Source organism: Mastomys coucha, unplaced genomic scaffold, assembly GCF_008632895.1.
Source record: "Mastomys coucha isolate ucsf_1 unplaced genomic scaffold, UCSF_Mcou_1 pScaffold14, whole genome shotgun sequence".
NCBI classification, from domain to species: Eukaryota; Metazoa; Chordata; class Mammalia; order Rodentia; family Muridae; genus Mastomys; species Mastomys coucha.
In genome coordinates, this window is record NW_022196896.1 from 42,367,559 (window position 1) to 42,373,376 (window position 5,818).

General features: G+C 53.0%; 1 protein-coding gene across 10 annotated transcripts in view; it reads right to left on the bottom strand.

The window, feature by feature from the left end:
• Ncoa2 (nuclear receptor coactivator 2) overlaps nt 1–4,704 on the bottom strand; it is a 249,034-nt gene extending 244,330 nt beyond the window's left edge. For 5 of the 10 annotated variants that reach the window (XM_031366899.1, XM_031366885.1, XM_031366894.1 and 2 more), the window contains exon 1: nt 4,323–4,700. The gene's annotated coding sequence lies outside the window, so the exon portion shown is untranslated. Of the gene's footprint in view, nt 1–3,955; nt 4,088–4,322 lie in introns of those variants that run through there. The other 5 variants (XM_031366887.1, XM_031366891.1, XM_031366888.1 and 2 more) reach the window with 3 other exon arrangements.
• Nucleotides 4,705–5,818: the final 1,114 nt, after the last annotated feature.

Sequence of the window (5,818 nt, forward strand, 5' to 3'; positions counted from 1 at the left end):
AAAAAAAAAAAAAAGCAAAAAAATCAGTAAAGCATATAATAATGTAACATTAAACAATACTAGAAACAGAAAATAGTAAAACCCTAATGGGGGCTGGAGAGATGGCTCAGCAGTTAAGAGCATTGTCTGCTCTTCCGAAGGTCCTGAGTTCAAATCCCAGCAACCACATGGTGGCTCACAACCATCTGTAATGAGATCTGATGCCCTCTTCTAGGTATCTGAAGACAGCTACAGTGTACTTACATATAATTAATAAATAAATCTTTAAAAATAAATAAATAAGCTAACAGGGCTGGGCAGTGGTGGTGCATGTCTTTAATCCCAGCACTTGGAAGGCAGAGGCAGGTGGATTTCTGAGTTTGAGGCCAGTCTGGTCTACAGAGTGAGTTTCAGGACAGCCAGGGCTACACAGAGAAACCCTGTCTCGAAAAACCAAAAAAAAAAAAAAAAAAGCTAACAGGTCTTAAACATTGGTTTTGTCATATTAACAGCTAAAAATTAGTTACCCTTTTAAATATAATTTCAACCACAAAACAACAAATGATCAAGATATCAAAGACACCTGTGCATACCAGAAAATTAGTCTTCTATTAAAAATGCTTTAAAGGGCCACTCTTCATTCTTTTTCTTTCTATCAATGTAAGGACTGCTTCAAAGAGTAGCCTTTGTATCCAATATGACAAAAACAATTTTTTTAGAGATCTAAGCTGTCAAAAAAATGGGTCACATAGCAACCTGCCGGGCCTAAAACAGTAAGGCACTGAGTCCTAAACTTCTACACATAAAATAGAAACGTGACCAGAGATCATGGACTCCAGAGAGACTGGAAAGCTTTAATAAGATACTTCTATTGAGAGGCAAGGAGAGAACCAAGATGCATTAACCCTTTATGCAATCCCAGGACCCCCTATCTTCTATATATATTTTCAGTAAAATGTCTCTCATGCTGAAAGTCATCTAAATTATAGTTAATTGATGAAGGATTAAAAAAATTTTTAAAAATTATGAAGTCCTCAAAAGCATTAAATTCATATGCATGATTGCTGAGCTGTCTTGAAACCTGGGCCTCAGCACTCTGACATCTAAAAGTCAAAGAAATCCTCTCTTTTAAGAGGGGAATTCCCAGGAGGAAGAATGTTCAGCTCCAGCACGAGAGAGAGCACACAATGGAATCACCACTGACAATGCACATCTTTTTCTAGATGTCTCCATATGCTTGAGAGGTTTTTCTCCTTGCCAGGCATGAGGCGACTTCCTATTCTCTGCCACCAAGAATCTAAGAATGTTTTGAAGGATCCTTATGGAGAATGAAGTGAAATAATGGGTTGCTTTTAAGAATTCAGGAAAGAGAAAAGGACCTGATCAGAATGGCCTCCCAAATTAACTAATAGCGGGAGTGTCTGAATGTCGCTGGGCTCTGAACATTAATTTACAATACTCCCTACTTCTGTCAGTTGAAATAAGTGCTTATCTTTCACTTGACTCATTTATCACCAAAATAACACTTCAAAAGCTACAGCAAAAAGCAATTTACTTCCTCAAGAATGTTTAAAATTACACTGGTTGGGAATCTACACTATAGATTTGAAAGTCACATATTACAGTTTCCTTACATTCGTCTCTCTCAAATCCTGTCTTAATAACCCAATAGCAAACCCAGTGTGGATCATGCCCATTAGATATTTTTTTAAGTCCCAAAATTAAGTTCATGGGTGACAGATTCCAAAAATGAATGGATTCTAAGTTTAACATTTCTCATTCTTTGAACTCCCAAACATTCCAATTGGAAAAAGGAATGTTGCTGCTGTCGAGTTGGACTAACCTCACCAACAAAGAACAGAGCATGCACTCACACAAAAAGCAGCAGCAGCTGTCTTTTTAACAGACTGCAATTCCCGCTGAGCAACCTGGGATTCTCACAGGGAACCGCCCCCGCCCCCCTTTCCTAAAACTCAGGAGTCAAGAAAGTCAGTTCACTGGACCCAAACAGTTAAAACAATCAAAGATAGCTCTTGACCTCTTACACATCAGAGAAATAGACACACACTGTGCAATTCATCCGTGTTTAAGGAAACTAAAAAAAAAAAAAAAAAAAAAAAAAAAAAAAAAATGTTTTAAGAATCTTTTGTATGGGAGTAATATGGAAAGCTATACTGCTATACTTTATTCCTTTTGTTTTCTACCAACAAATATTCTTTGGCTAGTTTTGCGCTTTAAAAACCCACGCTTGGTATCTTAGTGGCGCTTTGGTTCAAAACTTCATTTTGTTTACCCAAGAGCAAGACAAAAAACACGCACAACATACACCGCAACTTTGTAAAAATGTCACACCCAGACCAAATAAAACTTTCAAGGAGACTTGGGGAATTGGTGGTCTGATTAAACAAGGTCCCAGTGAGGCCAATTCCAAACAAGAATGCTTTAGCACTCCTAAATATCACCTGACATGAGGCCACCCCGCGCCTTTACTCCCAGGGTGCCCTTTCAATTTCATCGTCCCGGTGCTGGACAGAAGCCCAGTGAAACTAACGCAGACCTTCAAAGATCTCACCTGGTGCTGAGATCCAGAACACAGTCACTATCAACATATGCCATTTTAAAACCGGGCCTCGCAGTTACTGCCACATCCTGAAGTGGCTTTAGACTTTGTCGTGCCTAAAACAACGCCTCTCGGGACACCAGAGAAAAGCAGTATCTTCGCGCACCTATGCAAGTCTCCCCAGGTCACAGATTCCGTGAGTGACACTATTCCACAAACCCAGGTGCGGGTGACCAAGGGACGCGCCAGAGTGGAAGGCTCCCGGCGTCTCCATGACTCCCCTGCCCCGCCTGCAACTCAGCCCTAACTGGTCGAAAGAAACCCCACCCCCTTCCTGCCTCTGGCTTCCACCATTGGCTTACCGACACCCGTCAGGTCAGTTCCCGCCTTCCATTGGCTCACTGCCCCATCAGTCAGGCACAGCAAGATTCGGGTCGGTGGGAGGGGAAGGAGTCGGAGGAGGTGGAGTGGGAGTGGGATTAGAGGACGAGGTGGCGGAGGAGGGTGCTCGGACTCGGGCTCGGGTTTGGGAAAGTTTCCCCTACCAGTGACGAGCCCTCCGGGCTTGAGGCCCAACGCCAGTCCCGGCGAGTAAGGGGCTCGGGTCCCCGGTTCCCGCCCCTCAGTCCGCAGGCCCCGGAAGCCACTTGGGGGAGGGGAAAGGGAGGGACTAGGGAAGCAGGGACCGAGCCACCCCCGAGCGCAGCCGCGGCGCCTCCAGGACTCCCCCAGGGGCGGGGTGCGGGCACTCCAGCCCGCAGCGCCGACCCTGGACGCCTCCCCCGGGGCCTCCAGGGGCCTGGAGAGGAGGGTCCCCGGTCCAGGGCGTGACCGGGGCGCGAGAGCCGTCAGGCCCCCTCTCGCTTCCCGCGGGGGGCCCCCCGAGGGCCTGTCCCCGCAGGGGCCGCAGAAGGGGGACCGGAGAGGGGGCGCTGGCGAGCCAACCCGGAACCTCCCGGCCCGCAGCCCGCCTCCCGCCCCCGGCCGCGGCCCCAGCGCGCCTCCGGCACACATGCCCGCACCCAGAAAGTTAAGTCAGGGGCGAGCCCGGCGCGGCGCCGCCGCCGCCGCCGCCCGCCGCCGCCCGACCCCGGCTCCCCGCCCCCACCGCGGCCGGGCCTGCGCGGCCCGAGCGCTGCCGCCCCGAAGCCGCCCGAGCCCCCGCCGCCGCGTCACCTTCACACACCCCCGGCACTTCCTAGGTTCTGCCTCCCCTCGCCCGGTTCCCACCCGTGCAGCACCGGCCGCACGCCTGCCTCCCGGGAAGAAAGCACCGGCCGCGACTGCGCCCGCCGGCCCGGGCTTACCCCGCCGGCCCGGGCTGCGCCGCGCCGCGCCGCGCAGCCCGGAGGGGGCCGGAGCAGGGGCCCGAGCGCCGCACAGCCGCCGCTTCCCGTCCCGGGTCCCGGGGCTCACCTCTCGCCCGGCCGGCCGGCAGGCGCCGCGGGCTGCAGCCTCCGCCCGCCTCGCGCTCCGGGGCTCGTCTCCCGAGCTCTCTCGCCCGGCGCCCGAGCGCCTCCTTTCTCTCCCGGGGACTCCGCGTCTTCCCGCCCTCCCCACCCCACCCCACCCCCCCCCAGGGAGCCGAGTCCCCGGCTCGGCCGCGCCTCGAGGATGGGCGTCGCGAGCTCCGCACGCCCGGGCAGCGGTGCCCGCACACAACAACAGCCCACCCGGCCGGCGCGCGGCTCCGCCGGGCTGCGCGCACCAAGGGCAGCGGCCCGGGTGGGAATGCGACGCCCCCCGCCCGCTGCCCGCGAGCCCCCAGGGGAGGCGCGCTTACCGACGCGGCCGTCACGCCGTCAGGTGCGGGCTGCTGTCGGCGCTGACCTCCGCCGCCGCCGCCGCCGCCGCCGCCGCCGCGGGAGCCCAGGCTGCGGCCGCCATGTTCCCGTGTTAATAACTGCTGCCTGGTTGTTTATTTCAATGGAGATCCTCCCCCAGCTCCCTCCTCCTCCTCCCCCTCCTCCTCCGCGGCTCTGCACTTGCAGAGTGAGACACACAGACCGCGCGAGCTCGCGAGCAGGGGAGGGGGCTCGGGCACGGGGCTGGCCCGCCCTCCGCCTCCCGGCCGCCTCCGAGCAAACGCTGTCACTGCTCGGGGGACCCGGCGGAAACTTGCGTCCCGCGCCCCCAGAGCGTGGGCCCGGGAACACCGGGGCTACCCCACCCGCGGGGTCCTCAGCATCTCCCCGGCTGGCGAGACTTCAGAGCTCCGGGAGTTGGACAAGATGGGTGGCTGTGGTCTAGGGACCGTGACCTATGGGTGACTGGAAGTGAAGGGAGAGTCAACAGAGGACTCCATGCGAGGGCAAAGGGCAATGCCCAAAAGAAAGCTAGAAATGGGGACTGGCCAGGGCCGGGGAGTGGAGGCCAAGGGACTGCCGCGCCTCAGATGGGGGTCCGGGGGGAACGCTGCGGCGAGAAGGTGGTCGGGGAAAACCTAGTGCTAGGGTCGCCCCCCAGAAGTGCCTCCTGCGCGCGCTCGGGCAGGGCCCAGGAGCCAGCAGCCTGCACCCCTCGTATGTATCTCTGCACCCAGACGCTGTTCCGTGGCGCACTCCTTGGCCACCATGTCCCCTCAGTTCCTTCGTGTACACGCCTCCCCAGTTGCTGTCCCTAAGGTCTCTGGAGGGGATGGAGGGGCGTGACCGCGGGAGGCGAACTTACCGGGGTGCCACCCTGCGATTGCTTGACAAAGCAAAGGCTGTACTGTATTTAGAAAGGCGGAGTGAAGTGTTATCCCACACAGTGAGACAACAAAAGTTTTGTTTTGTTTTTAAATTGGGGAATCCATTATCAAATCCTTAATGGGATTGAAGAGATGTGGAGGAGTATTGCGTTTAAACTCTGGAAAAGCAACTTCTTTTCCATTTAAATATAATTAATTGAAAGAATTGTTAGCTTAACGGAAGTTATCAAAATAAGACAGGAACACGTTTCCTTATTTTTAACTCTTATGAAAGGTCACTTGCCATAGACAGGGTTTATTGAACTGTAACGACTTGGCACTGCATTAAGTGGTTCATACACACTCCAAATTTTAATCCTCAAACCTTACAAAGTAATTGCTATTTTTCCTTTTTTTTTTTTTTTTTTTTTTTTTTTTTTTTTTTTTTTTTTTTTTTTTTTTTGTAATTGCTATTTTTGTACCTCACAAAACATTGAAGCCTAAAAAAGTAATTTTTGTAGAGTCACACAATAAGCAAGGTGGAGAAGATTTGAGCCCAGGTCCATTGATTGCAAACATGTGCTTTTTAATCATGGGTTTGAGCTCGA